General features: G+C 39.4%; 1 protein-coding gene across 1 annotated transcript in view; it reads right to left on the bottom strand.

Annotated features, from left to right (window-relative positions):
• Positions 1 to 18,021, bottom strand: part of tnr (tenascin R (restrictin, janusin)) — a 214,896-nt gene that overhangs the window by 90,203 nt on the left and 106,672 nt on the right. The window contains exon 3 of the mRNA XM_085438251.1: positions 16,804 to 16,856. The gene's annotated coding sequence lies outside the window, so the exon portion shown is untranslated. The remainder of the gene's footprint in view (positions 1 to 16,803; positions 16,857 to 18,021) is intronic.

Below are 18,021 nucleotides of genomic sequence, written 5' to 3'. Positions count from 1 at the left end.
CTAACAGGGATTTCATTTTCTCTCTTTCTCTGAGGATTTTCTTTATCCCTGAAAGTCATTTCTTCCGCACTGTGAAGTAATTCCATTCGTCCGGAGATGCTGATTTTCAGACTGAAAGCCACATGCTGTAGAGATGGAAAAACTGACATTTCTCTCCTCTGCCATCATTTATTTCTTACTCTCTTTTTCTGGAAGAACCCCTGTTATCCCCTCCTGGCTAACCCTATGGAAGTAAAGCCACAACTTCCATTTGCACAGGTTAATGTGCAGCCACCTCAACATGAACATAAAACCAATACCATGCTTTCTTGCGTGGGTGATCGCTCATTTTCTCTCTCTCCCATCGCTCGCATTCCTTTATTCCTTCTCCATCCTCGCATCTGCTTCTTTCTCCCAGTGTCTCTCTCTCTCAGTCTCCCTGCTTCCCTACCTTCTAAATTGGACTCAGGCAACATCACGATGCTTTTCTCATTATTCCCATCACTCTGGCCAAATTGCCTTGTCTTTCAGGACCATTGGGCTCTGTTCCTGCAACCAGTCTTTCCCCCATTTCAGGGCTGTTTCAGAGCAAAGATGGGACCAAGAAATGGATTCAATTCTACAGCAAATAATACAACCTCAGGCCACTGATGACTGTGTGCTCCACACTGCACACAGTGATCCATTTATCAAGGAACGTGTAAACAAATGTTCACAGGAAGAACTGTGATAACATGCAGTGAAGAAAGAACTGCTGCACAGTGGTTGTTCATCTGAAAGAAGTTTCTTTAATCTGTGTCTTTCAGTCTTTCACTAATTTGTTTCTGCTAATTAATAACTTTCAGCCAAACACATGGCCAGTACAACAACAATAGGCCAAGCAGAAATCCCAGAAAGACTTTACTCAGAAATAAAGACATAGAAGTGCGAGACGAAGATTTAGCATTTGAGGTGCCAGTCTGTGAGGTGTGCTACATGAATTAAGGATGGGCGTGTTCCACTATTGCCAGCTTTTGTCATAATTTAGAGTGTACACCTGAATGATTAAATTCAACTAATGTCGATAGATGAGAATTAACACACCAGACAACATTGTTTGAGTTCCTAGAGGACTCAGGGTAGTCTTCTGCTGTTGTGGTCTATCTGCTTCAGGATCGATATGTGGTCCATTCAGAGATACTCTTCTGCATACCTTGGGAATAACGAGTGGTTATTTGAGTTCCTGTTGCCTTCCTATCAGCTCAAAGTAATCTGACCAATCTCCTCTGATCTCTTCCATCAACATTTTTCTTTTTCGGATCCATTCTCTGTAAACCCTAGTGATGGTTTAAGTGACTTTGAACCATGCTATGTTGGAAATTAGTGGAATGAGCTTTCTTCCCTGTTCTGCTGCTCATATTTAAATCCAGCAGGTCATTCTGACCATGCCTACTCGCCTCAAATGAGTTGCTGCCATGTGATTGGATAATTGGCCGTGAGTGTATGTACCCCATCTAGACTCCTTTTGTGTTTAGCTTATATTCAAACGTTGAATTGTCTTCTCTCACTTGTTCAGTGCTGGTAGAAAAATAGTTTGTCTCACAAATGAGACAAATTTGCACAGTTTGACAGAAAATGAGACAAACTGCAACAAAAGATAAATCCTGAAACAGAGATAAAAAGAGAACATTCATAATGACAAAAAAAAGAAAAAATCAGGCAGATAAACAGTGGAAGAAAAACACAAGCACAGAGTCGGTGAGGAGAAACCAGATAAAAAATAAATAAATAAATGCTGCATAGACACAAGAGAACACGAGAGAGATTCAGAAAGAGGGCACAGGGGACAGATTGAGCTAAATGGACAGAATGGACGGGTGGACGAGTGTGAGAGGAGAGTTAAAAAATTTAGAGTGAAGGAAAATGCTTAAGCCCTTTTGAGTTCAGTCAGCTGTGAGTCGGGAGAATGAAAAAGACTTCTTTTTCTCTTTCACTGTCTGCTGCAGCCGAATACCCACTTCTCCTCTATTCTGCCCTGATACAATACATGGCTTTTAGCAAATTCATTTTCCATCTCAGGGCTGCCCACTGCACATTTTTGAAAAGAAATAATCATTTATTAAATAAAAGAAAATACATAAGGGCAGAAAACATAAATATACCAAGCCAAAAGCTGCCATGCCGTATTTTGAGGGGTATTTTATGCATGCTAGGTGTATATTCTCTTTCGAAAGCAGCACTCATTTACATTTTATCACTCTTCTATGTGGGACCTGCACAAAACACATCAAACAGCCTGTCATTGCCTGAGTCCGACATGCATTTGTACTCCTCTGCCTCTCTTTCCCTCCCTTTTCACTCAATTCCCTTTCACTATCTTTTTACTCAGGCATGACCTAAAACAAAAAAAATGGACAAAAAAAAAACTTCAAAAACCTCCAGCCTGTCACCTGATGAGCTGTCATCGTCTGCTTGTCCAATTCCCTTCTTTTCTAGTAAGCCATTTCTCTCCTTTCATCTTCCCCTTTGAAAGGCTTTTGTTTCTTGTGGGGACAGAAATGACAAACACTTTCTGCTGTACCTTTCATATACAGTAAATAGGTGGGAAAAAAAGTCATACTCCTCCCACCTGTGCTATCTGTTTCTCGCTCGCTCTCTCTCCTGTGATTTAAGGTGGGTTGAAACGCGACACAAAACGCAGCAACAATCCAATATCATAAGCTGTGCAGAGACGATAAAGCAGCTACGAGGGATCAGAAGGATTGACACGTTCTTCTGTTGCAGCTGTCTGCTCGATGCCATGACAGCGAGGGAAGAAGTGCTCCTGGCGCTCACTAGGGATTGGATTCAATTACTAAATAAATAGCTCAATGGCGGAGAGCCACAATAAGATGTTGCTTAAACGCCGAAATAGTATTATGTTTCATTATTATGACTATCTGCTTGTATTTGTGCAGGCATTGTCATACTTTAATAAAAACCTGTTTCTAAATGTAGTGAAGGCATTAAAATGGAGAATGTTTCATGCTAAAGCAGGCTTATCAGTGACACTGTGATTTTACGCTTCATTCTTGTTTAGTTTAGTAATATTTTGTGGTAATACCTATGTAATCTGCTACACCTGTCACAATGAGCTGTGTGAAGAGTAGCGAAACCACAAGCAGATACTCTCGAGGCAGATGAAAAAAGCATTTATTGCTGATTAGTCCTAAAGAAACACAAAGTCTTTTGCTCTTTTGATGCATTATAGACACAAGATCAGAAAACACTGGAAATACACTACCACCAAAACACAGTCATGTTAACGATACAGCAATGAACAAAGAAATGGCAGGAGTATTTACCCAAAGGTAACCAAGAACACAAACCTAAAGAATAGAATCAACATAACACAAAGGATAAACAACTCTCAAACAGGAACTCCAATTAAACACATCAAATATAAAATCAAAACCCAGGACAATGGCCAAAAATGTCAGGCCTTAGGCTTTACTATTTCTTTCTGAAAGGTTTTGCATTCTGCCTGTGAATAAATAAATAAACTACAATATAATCTACAGAAATATATTCAATACTAACAGCACAAAGAAAACTAGGCCCTGCACTGCAAAACAAGATTGACATACTCAGGTTATCTTTCGGTTATCTGGATTCACATACCCTAACAGTAAACCAGTTAACCAAGTGTTAACCCAGTATTTCCTGATCTTGGTATACACACACTCACATAAAAAGGCTTGGCACTGGCAGTCACATTTATTAGTTCGCCGGCAACCGAGTGGATGATTTTACAGCAGAAGAGTAAATGATAATATTAAAGAAATATGAAGAGGTTACACACCGACTACAGAATGATAATAAAATAGCTGCGACAGATAAAAGACAAGCACTACAGTAGTAGTAGCAGCTTAGTGTTAAAACACTGTATGAACGTGTGCGCACTTTAAACATTTTAGTCAATAAGACTGGAAAAAAGCTACTGTATTACTGAAGCGTCGCTGATTTGAAGACAGGAAGCAAAGCTGTGTTAGCAAACTTGCATACTTTCAATTGAATATCACAACTCTATCATGGAGTCAAGAGAGAATCTGATGAGTTATAATATAGTATTAGTATACAGTATATAATTGTATTCTGTTCAATTAATGTTTAAATTTGCATAAGACAGCTTTACCATTCAGTCTTTCAGCTGTAGTCTCAGTGGTGTTTAATGGTCTGACAGGAAGTAAAGAAAGAAATACAAAGACAGAATTTAAATCTAGCCTTAGTTTACGTGTGACTGATATAAAGCCCATGAGTTCAAATAGCTATCCTGATTTATGCATTAATGCTTATACAACAACAAAATTGTTGCAAACCGGGACAAAATAAGGAAAATCTTAAATAAAAGTCTGTATCTCTTACTGATGCTCATCCAGGAAACACAAAGACGTTTGATGCTATGAAAAAATTTATACACTCCTGCTATCCAGGTACAGCGGTCGGAGAAATCCTCCAGGAATTTTGGTAGTGTCGACTGGTCAGAAAGTAGTGGCTTCATATCTGCTGATCTCTAATCTGGAACCTAAACTGATCCGAAACAGGTTAGGTTTGCATCCTGAGTTACCATCAAAGGTTAAGAAGGCAAGCGAACATCATAGAGGAAGCACTTTTATGGAGGGAATTTGGGGTTTCTACCTATAGAATCAAAAATGCTGTCAGCAACTAAAAAACAAATAAATAAATAAATAAATAAAATTAAGATCCCCTGCTGAAGTTGAGATTTATGAGTTTATAAAATTATATAGTATTATATTTATTGGAAACAATTATTTAGGTTTAAACCATTTAGGTAAGAGATGCCCCCAAGAACCTTGCATAACTGATTGTTTGTATTATTATTTTTATTATTAGTAGTATTAGTAGTAATAGTTGTAGTGGTAGTATTACCACTGGTAGTATTTTTGTGCTTTTTTCCTTTGTTTAAATATGCACCATATAGTGGTTGCATCCATTTTCTATAGATACCACTCTTCATTTTTTCTCTGTAAAGGCTAACCTGGTCCAGTACTGACTTTGACTTCCAAATATAAATTATTAACCAAACTATAACTGGACTTGACTTTTATTACTGAGTCGGGTACCAACTGAGAGGAAAGACTGATAAGCCATTTTATTACTGGTCAATCTGAAGAGTTACAGACATAAAATGTAGATAAATCGTTTGATTGTCAAGTCCCTTGACAAATCAGTGCCATTGTTCAATATCTTCTGGTATAAATCTCCAAGGATTGCTTAAAGAAGCTGCTGGATTGACTTCATTCCTACCCCTCGTTAATAATCTCATCGATCTCATTGCCAGAAATCTTACTCCTATTGAGAACTGGACCTTGCGTGCCTTTACTGGCTACCAGTACAATGAAGAAATTGTATTCATTACCCTTAAGCCACACCTTGGACTCGAGCCCAGCTGTATCTGAGCTTTTAAGTCCTTGTGAGTATAACCGTGGCTTGAGATCCTGAGGCAGTACTGATTTGGTCATTTCACGGTCTAGACAGAAGACTAAGAACTGTCAAGCTTTCTTCATCAGAACTGCAGAAAAGTCTTTGAATGACATTTCTGATGAGATCAAGTCAAACTTTGTGTTTTGTTTTGATTTTTTGTGCTTTTGCAATTTAGAAATGATATAAATTCATGTAAATAAAACAGACAAAGAAAAACAGAGCAAAGCTTGCAAATCATTATCGTTATTAAGCTGCCACTTATAGGGTTTGTCTGGCATTTATTATGACTATAAATCACAGCGAAGAAGAGTCAGGTATCACAATCACAATCATATAATAAAGGAAATGTCAGTTTTTTTCTGCGGTAGGGACAAACTGTTAAGACATCCAGTATTGATCGAGCTTACACAAGGTCAAATTGAAGTTGCCTTCAGTATAGAGGAAGGTAAGGTCAGATTGAACGGGTCATCTCAGCTACATCTCTTTTCCAGGGCATCAGATTGTGATGCTTTGAGTTCCAGGAATAGCCTGGTGAGGAGAAGACACAAGGGTCCACTTCATTAGCAGAGAGCCTGTCACAGTGACAGACTGCTCGAAGTGTTTTACCAGCCTGGTCTTAACACAGCAAAAGCAGAAATAGAATAAAATCTCACAAGTAAGGGTACAGTTACAAAAGGAAAAAAGCTCCAGTTAAGGAACAGTAGGTAAATTGACATTCCTTTGGCATGAAACCTGTAATGATCTTAATTTATTTAATTTCTCCTTCCCCAGTGTTCAGTAAGAGCAGAAAAGTGCTACATAAACACCAGGCAATTTACATGCAGTGTTGGGAAGGTTACTTTTAAAATGTATTCCATTACAGAATACAGAACACATGCCCCAAAATGTATTTTGTAACGTATTCCGTTACGTTACTCAATGACAGTAACGTATTCTGAATACTTTGGATTGCTTAATATATTATCATGCTTTTTACAACAACGTGAATGTACTATTGCTGTGTGATTTATTACTATTACTGAAGGTCCGCGACTCCGAACTGTAGTAAAGGGACCTCTGACTAATACGGCGGGGTCCCTGTCGGCTCGTAGCCGAAAAATAGCTTTACTTTGTTGTGTGGGTCAACTTTTCTTGCAAGAGACAGAGAGAGGCGTTGAAAGGCTGCTCCAACGGAACTTATTGTTTTCGGAGGAAAACACGAACACGGTGTACAGTCGAGTCTTAATAGCTTACTTACAACTGGGCTCGTCAGGCACTCTTCTTGGCTGAAGTGGTTATTATCATATTTACATGCTTCCAGCTCCCGTTTTTCCTCGATGACAACTCGTACCTTTCCACTCTCCTTTTTCTCCCTCCTCGCGCTCACAGACCCATAACGTGTATGGCAGTCCATTCTCCCTGCAACATGGACTACACTGCCCATGAAGCTACATTCTTTAGAGCTATGCTTGTAGCATTCTGCCCGTTAGCTTAGCACAACAACAACAACAACGAAAAGGCGCTCTCTCACCCAGGAAACACACAGTCGCAGAGAGAGAGAGAGAGCGTCACCCTGTAACCATGGCAACCGTAACGTTGCCGCCTGGAACAACAGAACGTAGCTGTCAAACAAAACCCAAACAGTCCTGACCCGCGACAAAATTAAACAGGAAAGTACCGCAGTGTAATCCATTTATTTCAACAAAGTAACTGTATTCTGAATACCACCTTTTTAAACGGTAACTGTAACGGAATACAGTTACTCATATTTAGTATTTTAAATACGTAACGGCGGTACATGTATTCCGTTACTCCCCAACACTGTTTACATGTTTCTATTTTTACCAATACAGCACTCTATGCTTGCGATCTTCTATGTTTATAGTTTGTAAATAAATATTTGTATATAACGGTTTTAAAGTTACATAAAAGATACCACAAGACCACACCGGTTTGTGTACTATGTTTTAAATATGCAGCACTTTCCCTGCAGAGTTCTCTGCAGGGTTATTTGACATTGATTCAAAGAAATATGAAACACAATAATCATTATTTTAAATTTTGAATTCCCACTGCTATTTTGCTTCAAACCAAAGTGTGTGTAGGGTTATTGGTTAAATTTTTTTTCACTGTGTTGTATGTACTAGCCAAGAGCTTAGAGATTGCTATACCATGTGGATTGTATAAAGAAAACACCAGCAACCAACTTGGAAGAAATTTCTAAGGCTGTGCCCACCCACCTTTCAGAAAAAAACACATTTCTGTTGCTTGTGTTCATGATCTCATTCTTTTGGTCATTACCCAGAACTTGTGACCACTGGTGAAGGTAGGGATTGTAGGTCAACAGGTAAATTTACAGATTCGCTTTTATGCTAGGTTCTCTTTTCACCACAACAGACCAATATTGTGTTCGGGTCAATGCAGACACTGCACCAATCTGTCTGTCAATTTCCAACTCTCCTTTCTAGTCACCTGTGAGCAAGATACTCATATACTTAAACTCCTCCACTTGGGGGAGCACTTTGTCTCTAACCCAGAGAGTGCACTTGTTTTTTTCTGCTAAGAATCATGGTCTCAGGCTTGAAGGTACCCACTGCTTCACACGCAGCTGTGAACTACTCCAATGTGAGGTGGAGACCACACTGAAGCTAAAAGAATCATGTCATCTGCAAAAGGCAGAGACAATATCCTACGCCCACCAAGATGGAAAATCTAGAAAATCCGTCTATATAATTTATGAACAGAATTGGTGACAAGGGGGCTGCCAGAGTCCAACACTCACCAGGAACAAGTCTGAATCATTGCCAGCAATATAGTGCAAGCTCTCATGGCAGTTGACTGGAAAAGGCAAACTATGGGACAGACATTCCATACTCCCAAACCACCCGTCAAAGGATGCTCTGAGGGATGCGATGAAATGCCTTCTGTAAGTCCACAAAACACTTGGTAGACTGACTGGGCAAACTCCAATGTATGCATGAATATATTTGAGATGACAGAGCTGGTCCAGTGTTTCACAAAGGAGAAAAAAAATGTTTCTCTTGATTTCAAGGTTTGACTAACACATAGGCTCTCCTCTCCAGTACTTCTGTGTAGATCTTTCAAAGGAGGCTGAGGAGTGTGATCCTCCTATAACTGGAGCACACCCTCAGATGTCCTTAAAGATGGGAACCACCACCTCAGTTTGCCAATTTGGAGGCACTGTCCCAAATCAACACATGCCATCGCAGAGGCATGTCAACCAGTATAGCATGATAACATCCAAGGTCTTTGGAAATTCAGGGACCCTGTCACCGAGGAGTTGTTTAACTACCTCATTGTCCTCATTCCCAATGATGGATGAGGAGCTTCCCCCGGCATTCCCCAACTCTGCTTTTTCTACACAAGAAAGTGGGACTGAAAGTATGCTCCAAGTATTCCTTCAACCAACCAAATGTATCCTCAGTTGAAGTGAGCAGCACCCCAGCTGGACTATACAATGTGTTAGAAGAGCTTGGCATTCCCCTCCTCAGTCTCTTAACATTTTGCCAGAATTACTTCAAGGCCATCTGTCTTGATCCATCGTCTCACTGAACTCCTCCCACACCCAAGTTTTTGTTTCAGCTACTGCCAGAGCAAGACTCCACTTAGCCTGCCAGTACTGCTCTTTTAAAAACAAAAAAACAAAAAAAAACAACCAAAACAAAAAACTATGGAATAAATGTTTACCATACTTTAATAGTTTAGGTTAGTTTTATTAATTATCTATGATAGATATTAGGATTAAAATATTCATGTTAGTTATTTCTATGCAAAAAATAAAACTGCCACATCTGAGGTATGTATGTATATATAGTATGTTATATAGAATCCACATGCTAAGAGACATGTTTAAAAAGGTGCCAAAAACAAGTGAAGCTTTTGCAAAACCTAAAGTAAAGGTTTAGTTTTTTCAAAAGCAGAAACTTAATCAAAAATAAAACTTTTGAAAGTCAAAGAAAGTCTAACAGATCCTCATCCAACCTTAACTAAAAACCAAAGAGGGGAGCTTAGAAGCTTAAGCATTATCCCAAAAAGCCTAAAGATTCAAAACATTCTGGGTCAACATTGCCACATGTAGCACCAACAACAAACTGAGTATTCCATTAACATCAGCCTTTGGCTGTTTACCCTCTGTTTGAGACTGATGGTTGAATGGTGGGCATCATTTTACATAGGGGTTCTTGATGGGCAAACAGTGCAGTGGGTGGTCTTCTGTTTGAAGAGGAGAACATGCAAATGAAATGGACTGCTGAAGCTGCATGTGAACATGTCATGGTGTGCTGAGGGGCTGACACTGGAGTAGCACCTCACTAAGGAGTGGAATTTGATCAAAGATGGGCCTTCTGGCTTATTGTGGCACACTGCATTTATCAAAGTGCCCAGTGACTGAAAAAATCAGTGTTGGTAGCATTCTGCTGTGTTTCCAAAGCATAAAACATGTATTCTTCGACTTCATGGTTTGCCTTCATTCATTTTTTAAAAGCTGCACTCTTGTATTACTGTAAAAATGTTCAGATTCTTGAAAATCCTTCAGCAGTTTCCTCTGATGTTGAATGCAGGTCTGGAGGTCAAGACTTTCACGCTTCGCTTTCCTCTTACATCGGACATTTGCCAAGAATCATTTCTTCAATCATTTCTTCATGCTTTTCTTCATCCTAGCTACCATGTCAGAATGCAGCATCACACATTTGGATGTACTGTTGACACAGCTATAACAGTTTCAAGGAGCACAGCTCCAAACTACCGCTTTTGTCTTTGCATACACACCTCTAAACACTGTTTCTGTGGTATAAAAAAAAAACATCACATGCTTGCTTGATGCCTTTAAATGTCTTTAACAGCTTAGGCTACGTTCACACTGCAGGCGAAAGCGCATCAAATCCAATTTTTTTGACCCTATGCGACCCATATCCGATCATGGTATGACAGTGTGAACGGCACAAATCCGATATTTTCAAATCCGATCTGGGTCACTTTCGTATGTGGTACTGAATCCGATACATATCCGATGTTTCAGAAAGCGACTGCTGTGTGAATGGTCATGTCGCATTAAATCCATCTTTTACGTCACTGACACAAGACAGACGCCAATTATCAGCGCCAGAGAAGACATCACGAACGTTTCCCTGGCCATCCGGTGAAACTGCTGGGAAGACAACGTTGGAGAAACGTGAACATTTTATTTGTACTGCATAACCTGCAGATTCTGACAGAAATCTGCAACTATCCTTTGAAGCACCGCTCCTCTAAAACAGCAATAAGGATCATTATTAGGTTATCTACATTATTATGTAAATAACAAAATAACTTAAAGCAAAACTTGGGAAACATGAAGTCCGAAGTCTTTATATTAAGGGCCATCAGTCAAACAATATAGTTTGCTCTGGGTCTAAACAGAGCACGTTGTGTGTGACGTCTTCTTTTGCGCATGCGGGCCGCTTTGAGCGTTCACCCTAGAGCGCATTTGCTGTCGCATTTTATTTGTAGTGTGAACGAGCAGACAAAAAAATCGGATTTGATCAAAAAATCGGAATTGAGCATTAAGACCTGCAGTGTGAACGTAGCCTTAGATTACTTTGATCTGTGCTGTCAACATTTCATGGAAAGTGCACAAAATTTGAAGCAATATGAGCACAAAAGTTGGGATGGCAGCATCTGCAGTTGCTCAAATGAGCCATTCTAACAGAGCAACTGCACCAGAGTATGCTTTAATCAAACCAAACCTGCCAAGTGTGAGCACATTCATGCTTTAGCATATTTAACACATAGTCTTCCAGTATTTAATGCAGATCTGCAATTCTGCAGGAACCCACTGACTCAATGAAATAGCATGTTATGTATTAAATGTGCATTAAATATTTTTAGGCTATTCCCTAAAAATTCTTGGATACTATGAATTATACTTTGACAGTGTTTTGCAGTTTACAGTGCTATGTGTAAATACAAAAGAGGAGAAAAGCATTAGGGACGAGATGCATAATCCATCATATTTCAGACTGTGTCTCAGGAAAACATCAGTAAAATCTTAACTCCCTAGATGCAGTCAGTGGAATCCATCTGCTGTCACTGGAAGCTGAAAGAATTCAAAGATTTAAAAGTAGCTCTCCAGGCTCTGCCTATCCTTATGCTGCAGTTTACAGTCTTCTGTTACGTTATGTTTCATGTGATTTCCCATGTCATGTATTCACAATGTTTACTCCCCGTAGTGGAGATGCACTCCCCGCTGGCACATTACAGTCACTCCGGTTTGACTAGTCATGGCAGTGCAGTCTCCAGAGACGATTTTAATATGACCAGAATCAACTTTCTATGCTGAATCCATCTCCACGCTGGATTTCTGTGTCCTGTCAAACACTTCATGTGTCTGATCATATTCACCTATATGGAGCTTTGCAGAATGCCTCTTTTTGGAAGATGGGGTTGTATTTGTCTGCTGTTTTTCTGGATGCCCACTGTCTCTATGTGCCGGTGCAATAATTAGGACTGACACAGGCACAGAGACCATAATCCCCATTGATTAGAAGCCTAAGATCAAAGGCTTCCACTGCTGTCACTCTCACCTCGTCTCCACTCTGCTTAGCCTTCCTCTTTGTCTACCATCCCTCTCTCCATCTCTTTTGATTTTCCCTCTCCTTTTTGTCTGTGTATATGTTTCTCATGCTCTGGGCTTCGACTTGTTATTCTCCTGCCATTCAAGCCCTTGTATCGCCTTCTCATCCGTTGTCTCTCTCTCAGTAGCTGCTCGACATGCTACCAATACCCAGAGGATAAGCTCAATCAGAGCACTTCAGTCAGAATAAACTGGCTCACTCTGAAATAAATTTTGTTTCTGCATGCTTGACCACATATTTGCTAGCTAAGTTGATTCAAAATCATGGCTGCTGCTGCCTCTTCTCATATTTAATGACTGCAGGAGTAATCAAACTGTTTAATCAGTCTAAAGGTTGCAAACAAAGCAGCAACAAAAATTGTCAATTGCTATTCCACTATCATCGTTTTACCTCCTGTCTTCCATTTTACTCTTTTTTGCTACAAGTAATTGTTCTCTCTCTGCTGCTATCGAACCTCTACAAGTGTTCCATTACGATGATAAAGAAGCTATCCATGGCGAGTTTTCCCTGGTTCCCTTCAATTTTAAACTATATAAAACAAATCAAGGATATACATCTGCATTCTGATGTGTTCATTTGTGTCAGTCTCAACAACATTATAGTCTATTGTGATCGACTAGAGTTTCTTGGAGGTTAAATTCACGCTTACTATTAGATGCTGTCTGGCTGACTGCTTTGTTCTTAGTTTCATTTATAGTTTATTTTTTTATTCTCATTTCTCTAGTTTTCCAGGGTCTCCAGTCCTGGTTGTATTTTAATTCTAGTTACACTTTGTACCTAATGAGTTAATTACTTTCCTCTGTGTTTCCTTCTACTTCCTCCCCGTGTGTTTTCCCTCCTGTTAAGCACACATGTTCAGTGTCTCAGTTCCGATTGAAATTATTAACGGTTTTATTTTGGTAATCATTTGTCTCCTGTGTTTTACATTTAGTTGTACTTCCTCCCCTGTCATTATCCAGATTAGTTTCAGCTGTGTCTTGTTACTTTCCTTCCTCCAATTCCCTGATTTAACAGGATTAAAAACAAAAAAAAGGATTTCAAAAAATGTAAAAAATGAAAACTACATATTACCAACCCACAATGAAAAAATAATAACTACGTTCAAAAAAAGAAAAGGAAACAACCAAAGAAAACCCAAAAAAAAGAAAACAGGCTATTTAAACATACACATAATGAGAGATGGAAACTGCATATCATCAATAAGGCGGTAAAGCCTGAAGAAACATCCATTAAAAAAAGAAACATCCTGAAATTGAAACAATGATTTAATTATACTGACACATGTATGTTGATCTGATTATTTCTAGACTGAAATAGTGCTTATTCAAGAGAAGTGGTGTGTATCCCTGTCAATTCAAACCAATACTTTTTGCAGGCCTTCAAAGAGGAGGTCTATATATCTAGGCAGGCAGAAAAGGTCTTCTCTTACTTCTGTGCTACCCAAATTAGCCGAGCCTCCCCACGCACCGATTTATAAAAGCGGACAAAAGAAGACAATAAAGACACATCAATAAAGACTTCCACAATGTTCAACTGCTGTTTTCATATAATCAAGACAATGACACAGGATAAGTAAAACTAGAACCAAGAGACAGAGAACAAACAGCTGCCAGAATAAACAGCACACCACTAAGTAACCACATAGACTTCGTGATATTTACTTCATATTGTTCTTGTGTCTGCATTTCAGTCCATTCTTCTATCCAATTGATGACAAAGTCAGAAACATTTAAATCTCCAGCTGAAAGACTGCTGTCTGTCCTGATTCTCAGTCACAATCAAAAGGTTCACATAAATGTTAAAACCACAAGACCAACATTGCAAGTAAAAATAATTTCACACAATAATTTCACACTGCAAAAATATACTTTTTTCTTCTATGTAACACAATTAATAATGTAATTAATGTGGCTCCATACAGAAGTAACTTGTGAAAATACTGAACACTTTATTAACCTGCAGTTAAAATGTAAGATGAAATTAAATTATGTTGAAGTGATTAATATGCACACAACAATCACTGCTGTAAGGACTGCCAGAAAAAATATTATGCATGGTGTGTAAACTGTGAAACTGGTCCTAATCATAATCCTGTTTATGCAACTAATAGATTTACTTTATTATCCGGGAAAAAAAAAATTCTGTTTGAAGTACTGGCACTCAAGACCAATCCTACGGACACCTGCTACATTCCTGATAATCACTGCCTAAAATTAAAATCTGTGCAAGATTCTCCCCAGTTCAGTGTATAAGCAGTGTAGGTTGTGTTCCTATTTTGTCCCAGGGCTGAAAATTTAATTAAGAGATAAAGATGCTAAAGCTGTTTAACCCATGTGTAATTACACAGAGCAGTGCATCATATTCCCAAATCAGAGAGTGCGACTCAAACTTACATATCATCAATAAGGCAGTAATGCCTCGTACCTGAAGAAACATCTATTTATAATATTATATTAAATTACGGATACTAATTTAAGTTTACTGCCATGTGTATGAACTGTATATTCCTTCTAGACTGGAAAAATGTTTATTGAAGAGTGAAAAAAGAAGTGCTGTGTCTCTCTCTGTCAATTTAAATCAACACTCTTTGCAATCCTTCAAAGATGAGGTCTATACATGAACATAAACACTGGCATCAACGTCATCCACTTGGGTAGATTACATCGTAGTCTCTGTACACAGATTTGCCCAAGAAGTTTAAATCAGCTGTAAGGAGCAAGAATAAGATGGAACAGTGTCAAGAAACTGCTTAGCATGTTGGAGTCTTAATGGAATTAACCTGGAGAATTGCTGTACTAGCGCAGAACAGCTATGCGCTACAGCCCACAGATCATGGCTGCGGCTTCTCCAGTCTATATGTCGAAGTATCCTTGGGCAAGCTACTGAAAGTTACCATCAGAGTGTGAGTGTGTGCATGAATATTAGGCAAAATGCTTAAAGGCACAGAATGTCTTCCTCCCTTCATCCCAACCAGTCAGGGCAGATGGCTGCCCCTCCCTGAGCCTGGTTCTGCTGGAGGTTTCTCTCTGTTAAAAGGGAGTTTTTTGTTCCCACTATCGCCAAAGTGGTTGCTCATAGGATTCATATGATTGTTGGGGGTTTCTCTGTTTTCTTTGGATTATTGTAGCGTCTTTACCTCACAATATAAAGCGCTTTGAGGCAACTGTTCTTGTGATTTTGCGCTGTGTAAATGAAATTTAACTGAATATTTAATTGAATTGAATGAAGATGTTGAAAGTACCGTGTGTGTGTGTGTGTGTGTGTGTGTGTGTGTGTGTGTGTGTGTGTGTGTGTGTGTGTGTGTGTGTGTGTGTGATTGGGTGAATGACGCTTGCAGTACAAAGCACTTTAAATGCTCCGATAGAGAAGTAAAGCACTGTATAACTAACTAATACAAGCTTAGAGATACTTGATCTGAATGTATTACTTGTGTACATTTGTTATTTAGGATACAGCAATTAACCTGAAACTGACACTGAAGCTAAATAAATAACAGACACCTGACTGAACAAATCACAATGCCGACATCTCAGCAATCTGCAGGCAGAAGAACATTAACAGCTGATTGCATGCTCTCTCATGCATGTTTGCAATAGATGACTTTCTGTCAGAACCTTTTCACGCCTGAATGGGAGCAATTAGAAACTCTGGACTATACATGGGGGTTAATACCGAAAGATCAGATGGTCTATGTTTTTATCTTGGTTTGATGATCGCTAGCTTTCTGTGTTTGTAAAGAATATGGATCATTTGTATGCAACACTGTATGTGTGTGTGTGTGTGTGTGTGTGTGTGTGTGTGTGTGTTCCTGTCTAGCTATCTTTGTGAGGACTGAAACCTGCATTCTACTATACTTGTGAGAACCAACAGTCACTTGCGAGGACACACAACCCGGTCCTCACAAATTTGAAGGCATTTAAAGCCATTTTTGAGGCTCAAAGTGTGGTTTTAGTGTCAGGGTTGCAATTAGGTTATGGTTAGGTATAAGAGAGAGTTTGATTTAGTTCTCTTTTGCTGAAGTTTTTATTGCGTGGTCCTAGTGGCTGCTGGATCATCCAGTTTTCTCCTTTAAGGCTCCTAGGGTTAGGGTTAGGCATTCATTTTTAATGGTTAGGGTAAGGGTAAGGGGCTAGGGAAAGCATTGTGTTAATGAAGGTCCTCGCTAAGATAGCTGAACGGGGTTGTGTGTGTGTGTGTGTGTGTGTGTGTGTGTGTGTGTGTGTGTGTGTGTGTGTGTGTATTTGTATAATCTTTGTGATGACCAAAAAAAGGTCCTATATTTGTGGGTACCAACAGTCACTTGTGGGGATCAAATTAGGGGAGGGCTTAGGGTTAGCCTAGTGAAAGCATTATGTCAATTTGATGTCCTCATTAAGGAGTGAAAGCGAGTTTTGTGTGTGTGTGTGTGTGTGTGTGTGTGTGTGTGTGTGTATGTGTGTGTGTGTGTTTGTATAGGTGTGTGTGTGCACTATGTGAGAGAAAGCTGACAATTCATTTGTGTTTCTATTAGAAAGCCACTAATGGTGATGAATACATACATGGAAATTAGCCCAAGATGAGGGCTAATTGTCTGATTAGATGTGCTTCAGGTTGATAGATTCACAATAAGTCCATGCACATAAAGCAGTCATTAAGGAACATTAGACCATTAAATTGAACATTACACTATAGCCAGAGGGAAAAATATGGATGTTCATTAATGTGTCTCGACACGTAGGTGAGCGCCTATGTTTGTGTATGCGGACGGTACCTTCTCCGTGAGGACTTTGTTCTCTTGTAGCCAATCTCCCCCTGACTCTGCACCTGTCCAAGAGAGTGGAACATTAAATTAGCATTAGAGCAATTCCACATTTGAATCGCTTTATCCCGGACTTAAGAGTTACAGCGCTCTCTGGAGATGATTTGAAATGCAAATTGCTCAGTGGTAAAGATGCACAGGCATTAGCACTGCTAACACTGCAGAGGTGTTTATTACACCCACGTACTACATAACGAACTGCAAACCACAGGTAAAGACGTGCAGTTCAGCCTTCTTAAGTCATCTCTGTCTCTTGTAGATTGTCTGTGTCTATATATACTAAATTAGCAGTAAAAGTCAACACATATATTCACTGACAAATAAGTCCTGTCTATTATGCCTCATTTATAATGGCAGAGTAACAGTGGGACATTGCAATGATACTGAAGACACACACACACACACACAAAAAAAAAAACCTATAAACATACAAACAAAAGCTCACACAGGTATGTATGTACTAGAGATGGACCGATCCGATATTACGTATCGGTATGATACTGACCTAAATTACTGGATCGGATATCGGAGAAAAATAAAAAATGTAATCCGATCCATTAAATATCACGAAAGCACCTCACAAAACTTGCCACACGCCGTAACTCACCTCAGAACGTTAGCACATCGGAGCAGTATGCATCACGTGATAGAGCGGCTGTGGCATGCGGGACCTGTGGTGGTCTGGATAGCATTTGGAGCTTCGCTAGCAACCCGGCATTTCATCTCCGACAAAGTTATCCCGAGAGAAGTAAAGCAAGTGTGTAAGTCCATCTCTGAATGTTTGTAAAGCATTCCTGCATTAAGCTTAACAAGCGATATATGGAGCGACTGCTTCTTCTTGCTGCTACTTCAATCATGAAACTGCTTAATGATCAGCTGATCGGCTTTTCTGTCGTGAGTCCGTGTCTCTAGTTTGCTTTTGGCCCACTTCGCACCAGAAAGAGGAAACCAGCGGCTGAACAACAGCAGCACGTTTAAGCTTGATCAGCTGTTGTTAGAATGTATTTAATATTACTTTCTACTCGAGGATCTTTTTCTACGTAGCTGACGGCTGTAACTGTGCAGGGGCGGATCTAGCAAAGTTTAGCCAGGGGGGCCGATAGGGCGTTAACAGGGAAAAGGGGGCACAAAGACATACTTTTCTTTCTTATTCTCATTTAAAATGTCTAG

This window comes from Copadichromis virginalis, linkage group LG18 (assembly GCF_057382275.1).
Source record: "Copadichromis virginalis isolate Kocher_CV1m ecotype Utaka linkage group LG18, C_Virginalis_male_GT1.1, whole genome shotgun sequence".
Taxonomy (NCBI): domain Eukaryota; kingdom Metazoa; phylum Chordata; class Actinopteri; order Cichliformes; family Cichlidae; genus Copadichromis; species Copadichromis virginalis.
This window is presented reverse-complemented; position numbering and strand designations above follow the sequence as displayed.